The sequence below is a fragment of the Hylobates moloch genome, unplaced genomic scaffold (assembly GCF_009828535.3).
Source record: "Hylobates moloch isolate HMO894 unplaced genomic scaffold, HMol_V3 SCAFFOLD_2, whole genome shotgun sequence".
Lineage (NCBI taxonomy): Eukaryota > Metazoa > Chordata > Mammalia > Primates > Hylobatidae > Hylobates > Hylobates moloch.
In genome coordinates, this window is record NW_026652277.1 from 126,788,393 (window position 1) to 126,812,740 (window position 24,348).

A 24,348-nucleotide genomic window follows, 5' to 3' on the forward strand; every position below is an offset into this window, starting at 1 on the left:
TCCCACCTTGGCCTCCCCAGTAGCTGGGACTACAGGTGCATGCCACCACACCCAGCTAATTTATTTTTATTTTTGTAGAGATGGAGTCTTGCTATGTTACTTAGGCTGGTCTCAAACTCCTGGCCTCAGGTGATCCTCCTGCCTCAGCCTCCTGAAGTGCTGGGATTACAGGCGTGAACCACTGCACCTGGCACTCTATCACATATTAATGATTAATAGGGACAAGCTTATTACTAAACTTCTGTAACTTCCAGAGCATAGTAATTGCCCTCCTTATTGTATCTGCCCTTTGCATTATTAAAATCAAAGACTTTCAGAAACCCTCAAGACTCCCCACCATTCTTTTCCAATTCTAGGCCTCATTCAGCATTTCCATCCTCTTCCAGCCTCTTATTAGGACCTTTTCCTACCAATGTACACTTAGGGAAGGGAGGAGTCATCAGAATGGGGAGGGAGGGAGCGTTGTTGGAATTCTCAGTTAAAATTTAGTTTTTTTCATAGAAACATTGCTAAAGTAGAATCTAAATGTCATTTCTGCTTCCAGCTTTATAGTTCAGCAAACCTATGCAGTTAAAATCAGCTTTTGTGGGTTGGCTTTAGGATTTGTCCGAGTGAGAAAGTAAGTTCAGAGTTTCAAATAATTAATATGAATTTTAACTTTAGACTGTAGTCCTTTTGTGAGGAATGGAAAGCTTAACCATCATTCTTTGCCTAATAAAAGATAGCATGGCACTACTATTGTTACACACTTGGCTCCAGGAGAATGAAAAAGAAACAAACCAGTTTCTGATGCTGGGATCTAGTGCTTTTTGTTTTTATCTGAGGTTTGAGGGAAAGTGTATTTATCAAATACTACTAAACCAGCTTAACTGTGACAAGTAGTTCTTAATACACTATAATATGATATGATAAAAAAATTATTTTTTAGGTTGTGGTTTTTAACACAAGTAGTTTCTTTTCCTGTTAACTTTCAGACAACTCTGCTTAAGCCTAAGCTAAATACCTAGAGGAAGTGCTACCACAATTTTAGCTTTCTTGTTTCCAGTTGAGCTATTATTCTCACCTGTTCCCCATTAGTAAAGTATCATATGTTCACTTACCGCTCTTTCTAGCCTAATAAAAATGCTCTTAAAATAATTATAGTAAAATAATAAAACAGTCATAAATCTGAGAGAGACAAATAGGCATACTGCCCCATCAGTACTAACCAAAAGGTTTACAGATGTTTAAAAACTTTCTTTGGCTTTGGTTCAGCACCTCAGTTAGGAAACTTACCGATCAAGGTCCCTTGCCTTTTTCTACAGGGCCCCCGCCCATAATGTGCTGCCAAAATATAGCTGTTATATTCCTGATACAGCATAAAAAGGCATGAAAACTTTCTAAGTAGTAAAGACAATCTTTCCCTCCCCAATGGGCCATAAGTCCAGAAAAACAAGTTACCTCACTTATGAACCACGCTATTTAAGACTCTTTAAGACTCTGTGATGCAACAATATTGCACTACTATTTTCTATTAAAATGTACTTTTCAAATCAAAATCTTAGCTACAATGTCCATTAAGGTTATACAAATTTTGTTTTTTCTCTTATCCTTTTAAATTGGAATTTAGGGCACAGAAAAGAAGCATGTTTTTATTTCACCTAGGAAACATTAGGCCATAGAAACCATAACACTCCACTAATTAGTATCTTTGCAGAGCAATAATTAAAGCAACCTTAATTCACGGGGATGATCCTGAAATACACCAAGATGTTAAAATTCCCTCCATTAAACAATGCAATTATTAATATATTCAGCATCTAGTCCAATGTGATGTAATAATTACAGAATTTCAGAGCTAAAACAATTATAAGTTGGGTGAAGCTAGAATAGATTTGGAGCATCGGAGTATTGATACTTTCATTCTATAGATGAAGAAATTGAGAACCAGAGGCAAAATATATGGTTTTAATGTTGAAATATTTATCATATTATAGCTTTTAGAAACTTGGACAATCATCAATAAAATCAGGGCTGGCCTTATGATTTACTGGAGTATATGGCTGCTCGCTTGGTATAATTTCAGAAGCACTATTATAAAAAAAAAAAAGGCATAGAAACTTGTCACCCAAATTCTTCCTCAGAGATAAAAATAGTAAAATGATACCTAGTCATCTTCCATTTACATATTTAGTTGATGTTCAATGATGCCTGTAATTCTATAAACTGACTAATTCCATTATCTTTTGTTAAAATGTAAGTACCCTGAAAAAGAGAAAAATCATTAAGCAATATAATGGATTCAAACCTTAGGTAGGCATTTGAGGTCAAAATCATGTCTATATGAGTACTCTTGAAAATCTCTTCTGGAAGGTTCCATGCTAGAGACTGACAGCCCACTTCTTAAGTAAGGCCAAAGTAGACATTTTGTCCTGCAGCATTAGAACAGATGACTTTATTTTCTAGCACTAGTTGGAGTCACTGGCTTGTATTTAGGGGCTTTGTATAAAAAAGCACAAGTAAGCTGGACACGGTGGCTCACGCCTATAATCCCAGCACTTTGAGAGGCCAAGACAGGCAGATCATTTGAGGTCAGGAGTTCAAGACCAGCATGGCCAACATAGTGAAACCTTGTCTCTACTAATAATACAAAATTGGCCAGGTGTGGTGGTACATGCCTATAGTCCCAGCTACTTAGGAGGCTCAGGCAGGAGAATTGCTTGAACCTGGTTGTCGGAGGCTGCAGTGAGCTGAGCTGAGATCGTGCCACTGCACTCCAGCCTGGGTGAGACAAAGCAAGACTTGTCTCAAAAATCAAAAAACAACAACAAAAAACAACACAAGTCTTTAGCACCTGAATTACCCACAGCACAATGAGATGTTGACTCTAAGAGAAGCAAGCAGGAATTCAAGACCAAAGGGAATACAACACACTTCTGTTTCTCATTTCACACCCACTTAGGGGCATATGCCCTGAGTGGGATGTGGAACAGAATTGCCTATACAATTTATATTTTAAATATTTTCTGCCCTACATTAAGAAATTTTTGATAAGCAAGAATAGTTAAATTTGCATAAGTTAAGTATATGAACGAGGTAACTCCATTGTAGGGATGAGCTACTTCCCTAAGAGCAGATTTTGATGGCAATTGGGGCAGAAAGAAATGAAGAAGAAGAGCAAGAGGAGGAGGAAGAAGAAATGAAGAGGAAAAGAAGAAGAAAGAAGGAAGGAGAAAAAAGGAAGAAGGAAGAAGGAGGAGGAGAAGAGAAGAGAAGAAAAGAAGGGAGAAGGCAAAGAAGGAAAAGAAGAAAAAGAAGAAGGAGGAGGAGGAGAAAAAGAAAGAAAGAAAGGAAGAGAAAGAAAGAAGAAGGAAGGAGGCGAAGGAGAACAAGAAGGAGGAGGGAGGAGGAGGAGAAGAAGGGAGGAGGAGAAGAAGGGAGGAGGAGAAGGAGGGAGGAGAAGGAGAAGGAAGGAGGAGAAGGAGAAGGAAGGAGGAGAAGGATAAGGAAGGAACAGAAGGAGAAGGAAGGAGGAGAAGGAGAAGGAATGAGGAGAAGAAAGAAGAAGAAGAAGAAAGAAGAAGAAGAAAGAAGAGGCTCTGTGCCTGAGGGCAAGGAAGGGATACTATAGAGGGTAGGGAAGACCATGACCAAAGATAAATTTTGCCTACTTCACAAATTTGTATGGAATATAAATTGTATATGCTGCATGAATCATTTAAGTCATAATAGCTTATTAATCATACCATCTTACATTCTCAAACATGATTGAGAATTTTCTGTAATTTCCCTTCACTTTTACAAACAGTAACTATTAATGTCAAAGTATCATCATTGTATTTCATGATTTTCAATTCAAGATGAGGTCCAATTTAAGACAACTTGGAGGCAAGAACATCAAATCTGCAAATCACAGAGCTGTCTGGTGACTTTTCTTACTGAGTACTGCCAGCAAGCACTGGCTATCTTTATCTTGATAAGCACTGCTAAAACATCTCAAGTGGAGGGGGTCATAGTCCCATCACTGGGATTAAAAACCCTAAGTCACCAAAATATATAAAGATGATTTACATTTGTAGATTCTAAACTTGCTAACCCAAATAGCGAAATGAGTTACTAGAAATGAGAACCAGTATTTTCATAAACTATGAAGTTTCTAGTAAGAGTTATTTTAGCTACCAATTCAGTTTTTTAAGAACCTTGTTGATTTTTCTATTTTCTTAACTAGAGTCTTGTTCATATAGAAAATAAGTTAGTCAAGTGAATTATTGTGGCTTCAACTCTGAAAAGGAAGCAGGATGGGAGAGAGGAGAAAGCACAGTCAAGGGGGATTATTTCATGGCCACAGACTGCATCACAGCTGTGGCTGGGATTTCACAAATGTGTATGTACCAACAGTCAAATGAAGGACTGTGAGAGAATGTGGATGGCTGAGCTCACTTAGGAACCACGACTGGGAAAACAATTACCTGGAAAGAGATGGCCTACTGATACCAAGTACAGTATTATCTTTAGCGTGAAAACTTCAGTCATGAGATTAGAGATTATTATTTGAATTGCTAGTCTTCAACTATAGCACTAATAAAATTTAAGCAACAACTACCCCCATCGCAACCCCCAACTCTCCCTTCTTTCACAAGAGAAATAATCTAGTTTGGCAAGTCTCCTCTCCTTTATATGACATTCCTTTTTATTATATTTAAATACACCTTTTTGAATAAATTAGGCAGAAAAGTATTAGGACTGAGGATTTTTTAGGGGGAGTAATAATAAATTACTGGGGTTGAGGAAGGATTAAAAGGTTTCATTTATTGTTTAGACTTCTGATTTCTCTGTCAATTTAGTTGTTAAATGTGGGAAAGTTACTAAGAATTTATCATTTTAGTTGTGCCATTCTCATTCCTTGTATACATACTTGTCCAAGGACTCTTAGGGTAACGCCAGCAAATTACATCAGGTGTTCCACTACAATGATTAAATTAAAACAGGAATTCTTGGTGTCGCTTCCTTGATTTTAACTTCTTAAAAACAAATGACTGTTAACCATATATGTGACAAACTAGCATAATCTTTTTTTTTTTTTTTTTTTTTTGACAGTCTCGCTCTGTTGCCCAGGCTAGAGTGCAGTGGTGCAATCTCATCTCATTGCAAGCTCTGCCTCCCGGGTTCAAGCGATTCTCCCGCCTCAGCCTCCCAAGTAGCTGGAACTACAGGTGCACGCGACCACGCCCGGCTAATTTTTTGTATTTTTAGTAGAGACGGGGTTTCACCGTGTTAGCCAGGATGGTCTCGATCTCCTGACCTCGTGATCTGCCCGCCTCAGCCTCCCAAAGTGCTGGGATTACAGGCGTGAGCCACCGCACCCAGCCCAAACTAGCATAAATTTTTAAAATAACATAACCTCAATTTAGAGTGTGCATCGTTTCAAATTGCAGGCCAGGCACAGTGGCTCATGCCTATACTCCCAGCACTTTGGGAAGCTGAGGAAGGAGATTAGCGTGAGCCCAGGAGTTTGAGATCAACCTGGGCAACATAGTGGGACCCTGTTTCTATTAAAAAAAAAAAAAAAAAAAAAACTAGCCAGGCATTGTGGCATGCACCTATAGTCCTAGCTACTTGGGAGGCTTAGGCAGAAGGATTGTTTGAACACAGAAGGTTAAGGCTGCAGTGAGTTGTGATTGTGCCAGTCTGGGTGGCAGAGTGAGACTCTGTCTCAAAAACTAAATAAATAATAATTAAAAAAAATAAAATTGCAACATAAAAATAGCAGATGACACTTTTGCTATTTCTCATCTCCAACAACTCAGTAAATCTACCAAACATACTTGTACAAGTACTTACGCCACTAACAAGTAACTATTAAGCCAAAGGAGGGATTTTGAGGACAATGAAAAAGCGGTAGAAGTTATTTACCATAATTGTTGTTTTACTACATTTTTTGAAAAAGCAGGAATTGTTATATTAATACCAAATAAAGTAGATTTCAGAGCAAAGAAAATTACCAGAGACAAGGAGGGACATTGTATATCATGATAAAAAGTTAAACCCACCAAGAATATATAGCAATACCCAAATGTACATCCATCAAACAGAGCTGTAAAATATATGAAGGAAAACCTCATAGTACTGAAAGGAGAAATAAACAAATCCATAATTATAGCAGGAGACTTCAACATTCCTCTCTCAACAATTGCTAGAACAACTAGACAGAAAATCAGCAAAAATGTAGAGGAACCCAACAATATTATAAACCAACAGGATGTAATCAAATTTATAAAATACTCTACCTAATAAGAAAATACATAGCCTTTTAGCATGCTCAGGGAATATATACCAAAACAGAATACATCATGGCCATAAAATAAATTTGAATATATTTAAAAGAATGAAAATCATGCAAAGTATGTGTTCTCTGATCACAATAAAATCACACTAAAAGTAAATAATAGAAAGATAATAGGAAAATGGAAGCCTGGACACATTTGCAAACTAAACACCACACTCAGAAATAATTCATGAGTGAAAGAGGAGGTATCGGGGAGATTTAAAAAATATATTGAATAGGATGAAAATGGAAATACAACATATCAAAATTTGTGGGACACAGCTGAAGCAGTGCTGAGAGGGAAATTTATAACACTACATATATACATTAAAAAATAAAAAAATTCAAATAAATGATCTAAAATTCTACTTCAAGAGCCTAGGGAAAGAAGAGCAGTATAAACTGAGAATTGAGCAGATGGAAGAAAATAATAAAGAACAAACATCAATGAATTTGAAAACAGAAAAACAAAAGAGTAAAAGAAAATCAGTGAAACAAAGTGCTGGTTCTTTGAAAAGAAAAAAAAAAATTGAAAAACCTCTAGCAAGACTGACACGGAAAATAAGAGAAGACATAAATTACCAATATCTATTAGGAATGAAACAGAGGATTATTGCAAAAAAAAAAAAAAAAAAAACCTGCAAAGACCAAAAGATAATAATGGAATACTGTGAACATTCTATACTCATACATTTGACAAGTTAGACAAAATGGGCCAATTCCCACCGTAACTCCATAACTCACCTACTATGAAACAGATCACCTGAATAGCCCTATTACTATTAAGAAAATTGAATTTGTGATTTTTAAAAACTCCTCCAAAATAAATTTCCAAATCCAGTTTATTTCACTGGATAACTCCACCAAACATTTAAAGAATTAACTCCAATTTTACATAACATTTTCCAGAAAAAAAGAAAGGAGGGAAAAATTTTCAATTATTTTTATGAAGCTAGTATTACCCTAATACCAAAACCAGACAAACACAATACAAAAAAAGAAAAATACAGCCCTCATGAAAATGGAGGCAAAAATCCTAAACAAAATATTAGCAAACAGAATTCCACAATGTATAAAAAGCATTATATGTCATGATTTAGGGGGATTTGTTCCAGGAATGCATGGCTGGTTCAACATCTGAAAATCAATGTCATCTACCATTTTAACAGGATAAGGAAGAAAAACCATATGTTCATATTAATTGATGCAGAAGAACATTTGAGTAAATTCAACACTAATTTATGATTTTTAAAAACTTTCAGAAAAATAAGAATAGAGTGGGAGTTACCTCAGCTTAAAAACTTCTACAAAAACCTACAGCTGTTTTTATACTTAATGGTGAAAGATGGAATGCTTTCCTCTTAAGATTGGGAAGAAGGAAAGAATATTTACTCTCACCACTCTTACTCAACATAGTCCTGGAAGTTCTAGTCAGGGCAATAAGGCAAGAAAAGTAAATAAAAGCCATATAGATAAAAAACAAAACAAACAAACAAACAAAAAAACAAAACTGAATAAATAACAACTGTCCCTACTTATAGATGACACAATTATGTACATAGAAAATCCCAAGGAATTTATAAAAAACCACGAACTCCTAGAACTAATAAGGGAGTTGAGTAGGTTGCAGGATACAAAGTTAATATACAAGAGTGAATTGCTTTTCTATAGACCATCAATGAACAATTGGAATTTAAATTTAAAAAATTACAACAAAAAATAAAATAGGTATAAATCCAACAAAATATGTATAGACTCCATACACCAAAAACTACAAAACTCTGATCAAAGAAATCAAAGATCCAAATAAGTGGAGAAATATTCAATGCTCATAGATTGGAAGACTCAATACTAGTAAGGTGTCCATTTTTCCCATCTGTAAGTTCAACATTCCAAATAGAATCTTGGCAAGCTATTTTGTAAATGTCAACAAACTGATTCAAAATTTTATATGGAAAGGCAAAAGACCTAGAACAGTCATACTGTTTTCATGACTTACTATAAAGCTATCATAATTAATACAGCATGATATTGGTGAAAGGACAGGTACACATATCAATGGAACAGAATAGAGAGCCCAGAAATAGACTGATAAAAATATGGTCAACTTACTGTTAACAAAGAAGTGGCCAGGCATGGTGGCTCACACCTGTAATCCCAGTACTTTGGGAGGCCAAGGCAAGAGGACTGCTTGAGCCCAGGAGTTCAAGACCAGCCCAAGCAACACAGGGAGACTCCATTACTACAAATAAAAAAAAATTATCCGGGCATAGTGGCACATGCTAGTGATCCCGGCTACTTGGGAGGCTAAGACAGGAGGGCTGTCTGAGCCAAGGATACCGGCGGGACAGTGAGCCGTGATCACACCACCACACTCCAGCCTGGGTGACAGAGTGAGAACTTGCCTAAAAAATCAAAAAAAAAAGAAAGAAAAAAGGGAGTACAGGCAATTCAATGGAGAAAGGATAGTATTTCCACCAAGTAATGATGAAATAATAGGACATCCATATGCAAAGAAAAGAAAGAAAACAAAATGACTCTAGACATAAACCTCATACCCTTAACAAAAAGTAACTCAAAATGGATCACAGACCTAAATTTAACATATAAAACTAAAAAACATCTAGAAGAAAACATAAGAGAATATCTAGATCTAGATCACCCTGAATGATCTCACACTTTCATCACTGACCAAACCTGTAATTACATCTCAGTCCTTTCTACTGAATCTGAGGCCTATTTCTCTATCTACCTAATATATTGAATCTTGATGTCACACAGACATCTCGAATCAAAAAATAAAAAATAAAAAGCTGAACTCAGCCGGGCGCAGTGGCTCATGCCTGTAATTCCAGCACTTTGGGAGGCAGAGGCAGGCAGATCACCTGAGGTCAGGAGTTTGAGACCAGCCTGACCAACAGAAGAAACCCCGTCTCTACTAAAAATACAAAATTAGCTGAGCGTGGTGGCGCATGCCTGTAATCTCAGCTACTCGGGCAGCTGAGGCAGGAGAATCATTGAACCTGGGAGGTGGAGGTTGCAGTGAGCTGAGATTGCGCCATTGAACTCCAGCCTAGGCAACAAGAGCGAGACTCCATCTCAAAAAAAAAAAAAAAATGCAGAACTCGTCACCTTCCCCAAACCCATTGCACTACGCTACCACCTCTTATATTCCCTACCTCCACAAAGGCCTCATTATACCTCCAGTCGTCCAGTGCAGACACCTGCAAGTCTGTGCCTAGCTAGGCTCCTCTGACACCCTTACTAACCTCTTGTCAAGTTCTGAATATTCTACATCCTAGAAACTGTAAAATCTATCCCCTATCCTCAACCTCACTCCCAACCCCATCAAAACAGTCCCTCACCATGTCTCTCCCGGATTAGAACAATAGCCTCCTTTCTGTCTCAATGCCTTTGCCACCTTCTAGCCTATTCTCTACACTGGAGAAGTCTTTCCAAAATGCAGATCTGATGATGATATAATCCTTGATAGGTTCCCCCTAACTTTCAAAATAAAATCCAGATTCTTCACATGGCATGTAATTCCATTTCAGACTTCATCTCTGCCTATGTCTCCAATGATACTGAGTTCAACTTACTTAACAGTTCTTCAAACACAGTAAATCTCATGGTTCTGTACTTTTGCACATGCTAATCTCTCTGACCAGAGCACCTTATCTCTCACTTCTTCGACTGGCCTCTCCTTAGTCAGGCTTCAAGAGCCAGCTAAGGCATTACTCTTCTACAGAGCTTAAGCTGACTACTCCCTTTCTATATCCCCTCATCCCCAACCATCCAAAGCCTTTGCAGAATTCTCTTGCATGGCACTTATCAGTATATACCATAACTCCCTGTTTATCTTGCCCACCTGTCTGTGAGCTCCTTGAGAATGAGACCTTTGCCTTATCTGTTTCTCCAGTGTCTGGCATGGAATGTTACACAGAGTAGATAATACATGTTTCTGAAATAAATAAATGTGAGGCACAATATGGAAGAACTCTGATTGAAAATAAGAATTTGATTTTGAACCCGTATGGACTGAAAAAAGCGTATTCTGTCCTTTGCTCTAAATAAAAAACCAATGCCTCAACTTTCAATAATTCATATACTTTGGAACATAAGTAAAAAATATTACATTTACAAGCTTAAAAAAATCTAACGCAATATTTTTGCTGCCAACATTCACTGAAACGGTGACAAGAAGAATGACCTTCACAAATGCCCTCCCTTAATCTTTTGTCTTCCAAGATCACAAAGGCCTCAATAAACATTCAGCTATCTCCAAGTGACCCTGCTTGTATGTGGTGCAGGCAGTTTACCACAGGTGAATAATCTGAGGAACCACCTTCCTGAGACATTCATTCCTCCACCTCCCTTGTTTACTTGTCTTGAGATCTGCACCACAGTATTGCACCGTGGGTTTAGTTAACAAAAGTAGTGAAAGTATTTTTAAAGGATTACTGTTAAAATGTAGTGACTGCATAGGAAATACCAAGGCTGTGCTCTGAAAAGGCAGCCACCTTCTCTAGCCTCTCCGTTTAACACAACCAGGTTTATTAGAACAGATAGAAGGGCCTCTACAAAATCTTTCCCAGAGGACCTCTAACCTCTGAGAGGAGTGAACTCCTTCCACAGGGGATAATATGGTGACAAACCTGTGGGTAGATGGCCATAAGTAGGAGAATTTTTTATGTCAAATTTTAAAATCTTATTCCCTAATATAGCTATGCTTATTTTTAACCTAAAATAATGCTGTTCATTACTTACCAGTTAAATTACCTATCTCTTCCTCATCCCTGCCTCCCATTCCCGATTCTAAATTCCAGGAAGATACATCACAATTTATTCTATGTGTTCCTGCATACCTTGGGATATGGCCATATATCACAGGCTGTAATCATACTCCAGTGTGTGAAGTTCAGAGCTATAAAAAGTGACAGGATGAGTACCTAAAACATAACAATGGTTTCCTTCTCTGTTTCCTCCACTAAACAGCAAGTCTCTCTAGGACTTAGTATCTTTGTCTTTTTTGCTTAGCCCGCTTCTTTGTACAGAGCTGGCTTTCAACAAACACCTGTAGAACATATGTATGAATAAATGACAGCTATGATTTCTGCAAGGCTTTGAGAACATCTTGGCACATAAGAGTAGGAAAAGTTGGTATCAAAAAAAAGAGGATGAATGGATTTTTAAAATGTGTTATATACACACAGTGGAATACTACTCAGCCATAAAAAAGGAATCCTGTCATTTACAGCAACATGGATGGAACTGAATTTATGATAAGTAAAATAAGCCAGGAACAGAAAGTTAAATATCGTATGTTCTCACTCATATGTGAAAGCTAAAAAAAAAAAGTTGACCTCATAGAAGTAAAAGGTAGAAGAGAGGTTACTAAAGGCTGGGAAGAGTAGGGGGAAAGGGGGGGAACATGAAGAGATCTGCTAAAGTATACGAAATTATAGCTAGATAAGCAGAATAACTTCTAGGGTTCCATAGCAATGTAGGATAACTATAGTTAACAATATTATATATTTTCAAATAGCTAGAAGAGAGGAAATTGAACATTTCCAACACAAAGAAATAACTGTTTAGATGATGGATTTGCTAATTATCCTGATCTGATCACTGCACATTGTAATTGAAACACTACTATGTACCCCATAATTATGTACAAATATTATGTGTCAGTTAAAAAATAAAAAATAAAAAAAAAGGAGAGGGGACATATATTTATATTAATATATTATCTACTAATATTGATGTATAATATATATTACGTTGAAATCATTACATATATATTTATATGTATTTTTTAATAACATAGAACTGAAAGGAAGTTAGCTTACCAAAAAACCCTCTTTTAAAAAATTCTCAAGAAAGTTGCATCATGGGAATTAAATGTCAAAACAAATAAATACCCAGAGAAGAGGAAGTAAATAAATCTCCATGTCTGACTTTGGTTTGAAACATAGGCAACAGCTTTAAAAGAAATTTTAAAATGAAGATTTATAAAACAGTGTTGTAAAATACAACAAAGGAAAGGCTGTAAGTAAAGGAACAACAACAACTGATTTTTAAAACTCTGTATATGAAGTAAAAATACTGGCCAATTTAGTGAAAAAGCCAAACTGGTGGATAGGCATCTGATTTGACTACTTTTTCACTTTTCAATAGGTTTTATGGGATGACACAATCTTGCTCTACTCACAATGGAAGGGAGGAACTTCAAATCTAAACATATCCAAACAGCAATAACTGGCCCAACTCAGAGCTGTTCAAAGACTGACCAATTGTGCTACCAGCTGAAGGTGGCATCTGTCTACAACAGCGCCATTAAGTAGCAGTCAAAACATTCAGGGGCTAGAAGCAGAGAACACATCTCCAGCCTAGAAAAGACACACAGATTACTATTGTTTAAATTGTTAAAAAAAAAAAAAAGTCATTTTAATGTATAGTGAATCATAGACTTTCCATCTTGCTAAGGAGACAGTATGGCAAGTCTTTAAATATTAAAAATAGACTTTAAATATATAAAACTGATTGAAGGAGGAAAAATTAGTTGGACTGGTCTGAAAGACTGATGAAATTAGCTTCCTAAGAGAGGCAGGCAAACATCAAAGCAGTCTCTAACTTTCAAATAACCTATCTATACAAATGAGCAGGCAGCAGAAGTTACCTCCCATTCCCAAATCAATAGACTTACACAATCCTTAGGTCTCTCAGCCTAAAGGCAAAAGCCGATTTCCAGTCTGACCATAGGAACAACAACCTTTCAAGAGAGCTATCTTCTTTTAGTAATCATAAGGAATTAAAAAAATACTGCTGCCAACAATCACTCATCCACCACTAGCATCCCTTCCTTTCCATTCTTACTTTCTGGTCTCCAGGTTCCAGCCTAGCAAGGGAAGGCGAGAAGGAACAAACACAGCTTCTACTGCTAAGGTAGGGGAAATGTGGTCCTCAGCCACCTCCATAGAAATAATATTGTGAGTGGAAGTTTGTTATGGTTAAAGTTGTTCAATTTTTTGAACTGATTCCTGAAGCTAATCACCAAGTATTAATGCTGCTTAGACATAGAAATATAACCTGAGTTCTAAACAACTAACTTGCAAACTAACTTCAGAAGCAAACAGGAAATCTCTTAAAAAAAAAAACAAACTCATTTCAGAAATCAGTTTCACGATGGTTTAAAACTTCTTTTGGATCAGTAGCTTTAAAATTGGTTTTATAAAACAGCAGGGTGTGATGAAATTTCACAGAGGATCAGAATATTATAAAGATTTTTAGGCCGGGCGCGGTGGCTCACGCTTGTAATCCCAGCACTTTGGGAGGCCGAGGCGGGCGGATCACGAGGTCAGGAGATCGAGACCAGGGTGAAACCCCGTCTCTACTAAAAATACAAAAAATTAGCCGGGCGTGGTGGCGGGCGCCTGTAGTCCCAGCTACTCGGAGAGGCTGAGGCAGGAGAATGGCGTGAACCCAGGAGGCGAAGCTTGCAGTGAGCCGAGATCGCGCCACTGCACTCCAGCCTGGGCGACAGAGCGAGACTCCGTCTCAAAAAAAAAAAAAAAAAAGATTTTTAAAAATTGTTTATTTCCCAAACATTGAAACTGAGTCAAATAATGGTGCTACTTCAGTGAAAAATGTAACACATCAGTTGTGTATTTTTAACATAAATGGAGTTGAACAAACTGCAACATTGTATATTAGTAATACTATACAAATGGACTCTTTGAAGGAGAAAATATAACCCTTTAAGGAATGTTTAAATAGGCTCCTCTTATTAACTTTTTGCTTACGATTAGAGGTCAAAGATGGGATTCTAAAGTATGAAAAACATTTAAAAGCTTGTAGAATTACAAAGAGTTTGGAAATTGTGGTCACTGGTTTTCTTTTTTTCTGTAATTGAATACAAGATAAAAATGGTAAATTAATGTAACATTGTCTTACTCCATTTTGTGCCACTGTAACAGAATACCTGAGACTGGGTAATTTATTTAAAAAATCTTTTGTTTTGTTTTGTTTTCTCTCACAGTTCTGGAGGCTGGAAAGTCTAGGGTCAAGATGCTGGCATTTGGTCTGATAAGGGCCTTCTTGCTATCTCCTGACATGGCAGAAGACAGTCGAACAAAGGCAAGTTAGCCAAACCCTGTGTGAAGCCTCTTTAATAAGGACCTTAATTCTACTGATGAAGGAGCAGCCCTCTGGCCTAATCACCTCTTAAAGACCCCATCTCTTAATACTATCACATTGACAGCACCCAAATTTTGGAGTGACACATTCAAACCACAGCAGACAACAATGGCTTATTAGGTTGGTGCAAAAGTAATTATAGTTTTTGCCATTACTTTTAGTAGGACAGATGTAGAAGATAAGTTTCAAACCAAAGTCAGACAGGTAGCTGCAAATACATCAAAATGAAAATTCAACAAAGAAAGGAACTGTTGCTTATTTTATTATAATCTCATCCTCTTAGCCTAAAACAGTGCCTGGCACTTTGTAGTTGCTCAGTAAATAATTGTTAGATAAATGAATGAATGAAGTTTCCCTCTATAAGTTCCAGAAATATTTGAGAAAAATTTAAAGATAATTTTTGTTATTATAAAGCAATGTTTTAATGTAAAAGTAAAAACTATATTGATATAAATATATAAGCATAAATACAAAATGATAAAAATTGATCATAGTCCTACCACTCAAAGAAAGCCACTGCTATTATAACATACTGGTATATTTACTTTCAGTTCCCTTTCTTATGTATATTTTTAGACAGCTGAGATCAAACATTACTTAAAATAGTTTATCTAGACTTCAATGTTCACTTAAAGTTTTAATGTAATCCTTTCCCAATGTTATTGAAAATGAGAGTATCATTATATACTTTTTAAATGTTATATTTAAACATTCCAAAAGGCCTGAAAACAATTTCTATTGACAAGCAGGTTTTATATAAGTTACTGGCAGTACATTATTCTCTAGTCATTGATACTGAATTTGTGATTTATAGGCTTAAAGGCAAAACTATACTACAGGAAACATTTCAACCATTAAGTATGCAGTTTTGAGAGGAGACAGAATATTCCTTTAGTTCATTCATTTGTCCCTACACTCGACAAATATTTATTGTTGACTTAATCCAGACCAAGTACTGAGAATAGGATGAGCAAAACCACACAGCTGCTACCCCATAGAGCTTATAATCTAGTCAAGGGAGACAGACATTAATCAAACAATCAATAAATTAACTGAAAGTTGTAAATGTTAGGAATAAGAGGTATATGGTCATATACGTCACTATTCAATAAAAGGAGCTGTTCTAGACTGGGGTGTGTGTGTGTGTGTGTGTGTGTGTGTATATATATATATGTGCACGCGTGTGTGCACAGCAGGGAATTGGGGGTAGGAGGTAGGTTGGGAATAATTTTGTCTAACATTTAAGAAGTACTTCATTCAATGCTAGTGAGGCCTTGTGTTGGAAACATATGGCTTCTTTCATTTTCTTATTTAATGATCACAGCATCTTATGAGTAAGAATTATCTTCCCTCACCTTACAGATAAAGAAATTGGAGCTCAGAGATAAGTCAAATATCTTAAGATTATACAGCCAGTAAATAATGAACTGGGATGAAAACCCAGACAGTAAGACAACAGAGTGCTTAAGTCATATGCCACATATCCCACTTCCCTGCGTAACTGACAATTATACTAATATATAAAGGATAAGGGGGTGTTAATAAAGCATGGTGTGGGGGAGAGGAAGAGAGAACATTCCATGCAGACTGAGAAACACGAGAAAGCCCCAAGATAGGAGAGACTGCTATAAATTAAAGTGGGAACAACGGCAGCAACAAAGCCAGTGAACTAAGTAAGGACACAGAGAGCAACGGGAAATATGGAGATGAGACTGGGAGATGAGGCTGGGCCAGTGAAAGCCCTCATGGGCCACATGAAGGACTCTGGCATTCCTAAATGCAATGAGAAGGCATTAGATGCTTTCACTGCTTTTATTTGAAATTCAAACACTTAAGGGAAAGAAAATTTATAAAGGTTGGATCTCATGAAGCAACACTCGCTCAGTTTTGAAAATATTTTCTAGGACCTATCATATCTGTATTAATAAGTATGCATACTTCAGGAATTTAAAAAGTGGTAGCTTTTAAATACCCTTTAAAATAAACCAAATGTAGACAAATTTAACAGAGGCTTGGGTTTTCTTTCTGGGTCTGGGCAATTACATTTACTTTGTGCAATTTTAGTAGTTTTCATCTTTATTTTGGAATTACTTCTTGCCCCAGTTTTTCCCTTGTCAATTTTTAAATATTTTTAATATTATTGGCAAGACATTTCTTTTCGTTTTTTCTTAATTTTTTGGGGGGAGATCTGGGAAAAATTCCCCGAACATAGATCTAAGTAATTGTCAATTTAATTTTCTGCCGATTATTCATACCAATGATGAACAACAAATTTTCTTAAATATAGAAACTAAGACTAACTCTGAAAGTTATGATGATGGAATAGAACTTAAATGTCATAAATCTTAAGAATATTAAAATAATAACTTGACTAACAAAAATAGGAGGTAAGAGGAAGGAAAAAACAAGTTTATTAATTTTCTCGGTTTAACAGAAGAGAGTGATACAGTCTAAAGGCGAAAAGATATTTTTATACCCGATTTTTTATAATCCTTAAAAAATACAGTAAAGAATTCCTTTAGAGCTCTATTGTGAAGAAATATTATTTTTGCCCTAAGTGGAATTACTGATAAAAAGATAAAATTATGTTACACCAATTTACATGTCTATAAGCAGTGTATAAGAAAGCTCATTTTATAACATCCTGACCTACACAAGAATTATCTCCTGAAAGACAATCTACTAAGATAGTAGGCACAAAAAAAAAACAGTCTCTCAAAAAATTTCTTCTGTCATTGTGAAGTTGAGCTTTTTGGCACACTTGTTCAAAATTTTTATTTACAACATCCATTTTTCTATTTTTGTCTTTTGCTTTTTCTTATGATTTTATGAGCTTCTTTGTACATTAATAATATTAACATTTTTCATACATGATACAACTCATTTTTCCAACTTGTAGTTTATATTTTAAATTTAAGGTACTTTTTGATGTACTTAATTTTTATGCAATCAAAACTATCTTTTCCATTAAAGCTTTCTTCGCTTGCTGTTATGCTTTAAAAGACCTTCCCTAACTTAGGGTCAAATTAAATAGCAGCTCTATTTGTTAGTATGAGGTAGGTCCAAACTTCATACTTTTCTCCAAGAAGGTGAACAGTTGTTCCAGTATATTTATGGAACCAGCCTTTTGTCCGAAACATATGGATATATTTTTGAGGCATGACATCTGCTCACACAAGGTTCTAATCCTCACCTCTACCTGCTAATAGCTACGTGCTTCTCCTTCCTGAAGACAGAATCCTCTTTCTACCTGGTCCCTGGGTGAAAAGAGGAAAGGGAGGGTAGGATAACCCTGGTCCTTATCTCCCTTCAATTTATTTTTTGCATCTAACTCCCTTCACTTTCCTCTCCAATCCTTCTTGGGTCCCTAGTTTTTCAGACTCTACTTTCTTGTTTTCAAGTTGTGTGGTATTTTTCAGAAATGTAGTTTGCTATTAACTAATGAAAGAATATATAATAAACAGAATGGTGGCTGGGTGCAGTGGCTCATACTTGTAATCCCAGCCTTTTGAGGGGCTGAGGTGGGTGGATCACGAGGCCAGGAGTTCAACATCAGCCCAGCCAAGATGGTGAAACCCTGTCTCTACTAAAAATACCAAAAAATTAGCCGGGTGTGGTGGCAGGCACCTGTAATCCCAGCTACTCAGGAGGCTGAGGCAGAGAACTGCTTGAACCTGGGAGGCGGAGGTTGCAGTGAGTCTAGATCGTGCCACTGCACTCCAGCCTGTGCAACAGAGAGAGACTCCATCTCAAAAAAAAAAAAAAAGAAAAGAAAAGAAAACCAGAATGGTTATTTCAACCAACAATATGGTTCACAAAAGTCTAGTAACCATTACAAAAAAATTATCACTAAGTAAAATAGTGCCTAACAGAGATTATTTTTAAATTTCCAAAAATTGTGTAAGATCTATACTAATTGTCCATGATATATGGTAGTTACTCAATATGTTTGTGGTTGGGAAGAATTTTTCTTTTTAGATCTGAAAACATAGGCATTGGGTATAGTTGTAGATTTCAGAATTTTTACTGCGTAAATATTTTATGCAAACAAATGTAGAAGAATACAAAGGAGAAAGTAACCTAAAATTTCCTCACAACAAACTACTTATGATTCACAATTTAAGCTATTTCTGTTAGCTAGGTGCCAGTGAGAACTTTATTTCTAAAACAACTAGAGAAACCACCACACTTTAAAAAAAGTAATTTTCACTGGGTACAGTGGCTCATGCCTGTAATCCCAACACTTCTGGGAGGCCAAGGCAGGAAGATTGCTTGAGCCCAGGAGTTTGAGACCAGCCTGAGCAACATAGGGAGACCTCATCTTTACAAATAATTTAAAAATTAGCGAGGCATGGTAGCGTACGCCTTTCCCAGCTACTTGGGAGGCTGAGACAGGAGGATAACCTGTGCCTAGGAGGTTGAGGCTGCTGTGAGCCATGATCGTGCCACTGCACTCCAGCCTGGGTGACAGAGCAAGACTTTGTCTTGGAAAAACAACAACAATAAAAAGCAATTTTCTGGGCTACTCCTAATCTCCTACAAGATGCATCATTAACTCTACGAACAGGCAATACAGGCAAATTAAAAGTAGTTACTGTCATCAAATGGCCTGGTAGTGGCAGAAAATGGACGGCAGGCTAACCCAAGTTCCATTTCCAACTTCCTTCTGCCTGTCTCTACTACAGAGGCTATGAAAGTTAAACATTTGACTTCCCAGCCTCCCCTGAGAAGCTATGTTACACAGTTATCACCAATGAGATACAAACAGAAGTCTGCTAGCACTGTCTCTTTCCTTTCCTTCTCACTGTGTCGTATATATTTGTGATGTGTAGGAGGCAGCTTACAAGATGGTTCCCAATGATGCCTGCCTCCTGAAGGGACTACATCCTTGTATAGTCCCTTCCCATACTGTATCAGGGTTCTGTGACCAAAGAATATGGCAAGAGTGATAGCTCACTTCCAAGATTAGGTTATAAAAGACATTGCAACTTCCATCTTGTTCTTGTCTCCATCTGTCCTCTCCCTCCCCTGACACACACTCTAGACCCTCTCCACTCTCTCAGATCATCTGCTCTGAGAGAAGCCCACTGCCATGCCTTGAACCCTGTAGACAGATTCCTGTGGTAAGGAACTGAATTCTCCTGCTGACAGTCATGTGAGTTAGTTTAGAAAGCAGATCTCCAGCTCAAACAAGCCTCCAGAGGACTGCAGCCCCAGCTGGTATCTTGACTGCAACCTCATAAGGGACCCTGAGCCAGAACCTCCCAGCTAAGCCATTCCTGAATTTTCAACCCTCAGAAACTATGTGAGATAATTAATATTTATTGTTTTGATCTGGTATGTTTTAGGGTAATTTTGTTACACAACAATAGATGCCAGAAATATAGTGATGCCTGAAGGTACAACAGCCTTTTTACAACCTTGATACAAATCACATTCTAAGGATGGCAGAGGGCTTTTATTAACGTAGTTGAACATCACGCCAGCTCTGGATTGCCTAATTAACACTTCTTGTGGAGGCAGACCCCTATCTGTTTATACGACATAGTAGGGTTTTTTGTTATTTGCAGCCAAACACATTCCGGACTGACATACTCAACAATTCCCAAAACTCAATTACTGTTTCTAAAGAAAGGTTCCTCTTATTCAAGGATCTGCCTCTGCTCAGAAGTTCATACTTCTCTTATCTTCTGGAACCCAGTTGTTCATTTCATGATCCAGAAAAAATATTCAGGCTGTCCTGCAGGAACTCCTAGTATTTAAAGGCAGTGGGCAAGGATTATCCCCTTCATTCAGCAAGCAATTACAATACTTTTAGTAGAATGCCTACTTCTTAAAACATGTCTCCCTTTGACATACTAAAAACTTCATTCAGCTACACCCCAAAACACAAAGAATTCAGAAATGTATTCCAAGCTGCTGGATCATATAATCCATAGGAAAATGAGTTTCTCTTGATGATAACCTGCTTTATCATATGAATTCCAGGAACATGTTTCAGCCCAAGAGAAGGAAGTGGCTGTCTCTAGATGAGGTTCAATCATGTAACACATAATGATGTTTCAGTCAATGATGTACTGCATATACAACAGGGTCCCCTAATATTGTACAGTAATTTTTTTTATTATGCCTTTCCTATATTTAGATATATTAATTAATTAATTAATTTTTTGAGGCAGGGCCTCGCTCTGTTGCCTAGGCTGGAGTGCAGTGGCATGATCACGGCTCACTGCAGCCTTGACCTCCTGAGTTCAAGTGATCCTCCCACCTCAACCTCCCAAGTAGCTGGATCTATAGGCACACACCACCACACAGGACTAATTTTTGTATTTTTGTAGAGATGGGGTTTTACCATGCTGCCCAGGCTTAGATATATTTAGATATACAAATAATTACCACTGTGTTACAACTGCCAGTGTGTATTCAGTATGGTAACATGCTATACAGGTTTGTAGCCTAGGAACACTAGGTTATACCATATAGCCTAGGTGTGCAGGAGGCTATACCATCTAGGTTTGTGTAAGTACACTCTGTGATGTTTGCCCAATGACAAAATTGCCGAATGACATTTCTCAGAACGTATGTCCATCATTAGGTGATGTGTAACTGTACAGAAAAAGTGAGAGTTCAGCTCAGAAAAATCTCTCCTAAACAATCCCACATTCTCCTCCTAACTGCTTATCTCTCTCTAGATGCCAAAAGATGCCAAACATTGTAACACATAACAGAAGAAAAGTTTCATTTGGCACAGAAGTAAAAGTAATTTAGATCTAGTGACCTTGCTTTGTTTTTTCTTTCCAAGTGTACAATTGCTCAGAGATAGAAGCAATGCAGCCCAGAAGAGGAAGAAAAATGACAGGAAATCCCGATCCACACTTGACCAAAATCATCAAACAATCTAGGCAACTGGTGTTCACTCGTATGATAGCTTTTTAAGTTGTCAGCAATTCTTGGAAAATACAAGAATAGAAAATAACTTCAGTAAAACTCTGAGCTAAAAGGCTGAATATTCTCACGGGTGTCTTGCCCTTATAAAGGGTGGGTGGGGGGGTTCCTAAAGAAAGGAAATTTAGTCAGAGAATAAACCTTCTGCTGTAAGAGATAACATAATCAAAAATATCAAGTATACTATATTTGAGGAAACACCAAATTTAAAATGAAGTTTTTCAAAATTTATGTAACTCCATATATATCACTTCATATATATATACACACACACACACATATATAATTTACAGATAACTTCTTAACATTTAACCAACCTGAGGAAGCTATTTCTTAAAATTTAATTTTAAGAGAAATTCATTTTAACTTTGAGATGTAAAAAACAGTCTAAGATCTTTGAAGCTAGCCAGAGTACATTCCTGGATTCTAATAGTACTGCTTAATCATAGCCAAGCAGACACAAAATGGTGTTTCATAAAAGTGTGATAGTTGCTACTGCAACAATCAGTAGGTTTTCTTTTAATGTTTATTCAGTTACATATTTTCAGAACTAACATGACATGGATTGCTAAAGCCTGGAACAGCTCCTTGATTTCAAAACATGGTCACTTCCATAATGGCTATACATAAAAAAGCAGAATAAGAGGGCAGAATTTTGTTTGTATTTTTATTTTTAAATATGGAATGCTTTACAAATTTGCATGTCATTCTTGTGCAGGGGCATGCTAATTTTCTCTGTATCATTCCAACTTTGGCATATGTGCTGCTGAAGCAAGCACAAGGCGGGCAAAATTTGAAATGCTAGTTCCCATCCCACAGAGACCCACAAAGTACTCCTTACATCATACTTAGAGAATCTGTCATATTCATGCATATTTTTGCTTTTGATCTGTGAAATTAATTTAGGGATAAATTCAGTTCTACTTTTTATTTTTCCTTTGCTGCCCCTACTGGCCCTCCCAATAACTTACAATAACATATTGTTTTAAAAAGTTACTTATGATAATATTCCCAAGACTTTTCTGCAATTTGACGATTTCTTCCACTCACAGGAAGACAGGCCTACACTGTAACAATGAAAGTGAACTCCACCAGAGGCAAGACAATGTGACTAAACGCAGGGACTTCCCCTTTGCTACACCATGGTATTCTTTGACCTACTTTGGTTTTCTACAAATCATCCATTTAGTTCTCAGCCTGAAAGCACCAAAGCTAGGCCTGTTAATCATACATTAACAAACAATAACAAACAACAAAAAAGACAAACACACATGTACACACATGCACACACACACACACACATTTATATTAAGGAGTAAACAATCTAATCTGTGGAAAAAGCCACACCACTAAATAAAACATCAACAAAGGATAATTTGTTGAGTTTTTTTTCTAGAATAGATTCTAAAAAATTTAAAAGAATTTTTAGAGAAGTATTTTAAGAAATGTAATAGCTTTTAAAATTAGTGTCTTGTATATGTATTCCTGATCCACAGATCACATCTTTTGCTTAAAGCACTTGTTTATAAAACTTTACAATTTCTAATTGGAAGTGGGAAGAGAGATCTGACATGCTTGATTTGACCTGCCAAGTGTTTTTTCCTTTGGGAGAATATTCATCTGCCTTTTCTATTGATTAGTTCAGTACTGTGCAGTTTTATGAAGATTCTAGAAAAGTGTTAGGTGAAAATAAACAGCAATGACAGTGAACTAATCTATTTTAGAGGGAAAATTCCTCAAAGGCAAAGACAATTCCCTCCCTCATTTACCTTTTTAGGTCACAAAAAGTAGGCCATCAATAACTATAATTAGTGCAGCATCTGTAGGATGCTCGATTCTACTTTAACTACATAGAATAATTTAATCTCACTTAAATTATAATTAAATGAGATCAGTACTTAATGTGTCATGGAGCTATTAGTAAGCCTCAGAAAACTTGTTACTGGAATGTAGCAATTGTTCTCCACAAGACGAATGACCAAGGGAATCAGGAATAATGACATAATCTTCCTTCTCTCTGTGTTAAATTTATGCCAGGCAACTTTCAATGTCTCCAGGAAAAGTATCTACTGCTCTTTCTATTCTCCCCTCCCAATCCTTGCATCAGAATAGACCAATTTCAAATCAAATACATTTAAATGGTTAAATCAATACATGTATATGAACCCTGATTTAATTTGTGATTAAATTGCTACTCGGAAAGTTAACAATTCCTTTAAAAATGCATTTTACTTTTTGAAATATCTCACACATATTATTCATTACTCAGTTGTATATCTGACTTTAAAATGTACATAATCTAAAATTAAAGCAACAAAAAGTTGTTTCTTATTTTACATTTCCCTTAGGAAAAAAGAACAATGTACTAATATAGATTATCTGTGAAACCACATCTGATTCCATGTATTAAACCTAAATAATAAACAGGCATGCTATCTAAGAAAAAAACAGCCTTGACCAAAAAATTTTTTTCAACAAATTTAATGTGTAGACATTTTCTATTTGTGTATAACATGTAAAATAAAATTTTAAATTTTGAACACTTTCAGTTATAATTTTAAAATGTACTATGTATTTTAAGCAAAAATTAAAGGGGATTTATCAGAATTAATTCTACGTAAATATTTTGGGATATGCAATCAACTTGATCTTCACCTTCCTCTTTTAAATTAATTAACCTGCTGGGTGAGGTGGCTCATACCTGTAATCCCAGCACTCTGGGAGATGGACGTGGGTGGATTGCTCGAGGTCAGGAATTCGCGACCAGCCTGGGCAACATGGTCAAATCCCGTCTCTACTAAAAATACAAAAATTAGCCAAGCATGGTGGCATACACCTGTAGTCCTAGCTCCTCGGGAGGCCGAGGTGGGAAGATGGCTTGAGCCCAGGAGGCAGAGGTTGCA

General features: G+C 36.6%; 1 protein-coding gene and 1 non-coding gene across 3 annotated transcripts in view; both read right to left on the reverse strand.

Annotated features, from left to right (window-relative positions):
* SESN1 (sestrin 1) overlaps window positions 1-24,348 on the reverse strand; it is a 125,121-nt gene that overhangs the window by 67,014 nt on the left and 33,759 nt on the right. The window lies entirely within an intron of this gene.
* LOC116477166 (U6 spliceosomal RNA) lies at window positions 22,119-22,224 on the reverse strand. The gene has a single exon (XR_004250380.1). It is a non-coding gene; the product is annotated as a U6 spliceosomal RNA (small nuclear RNA).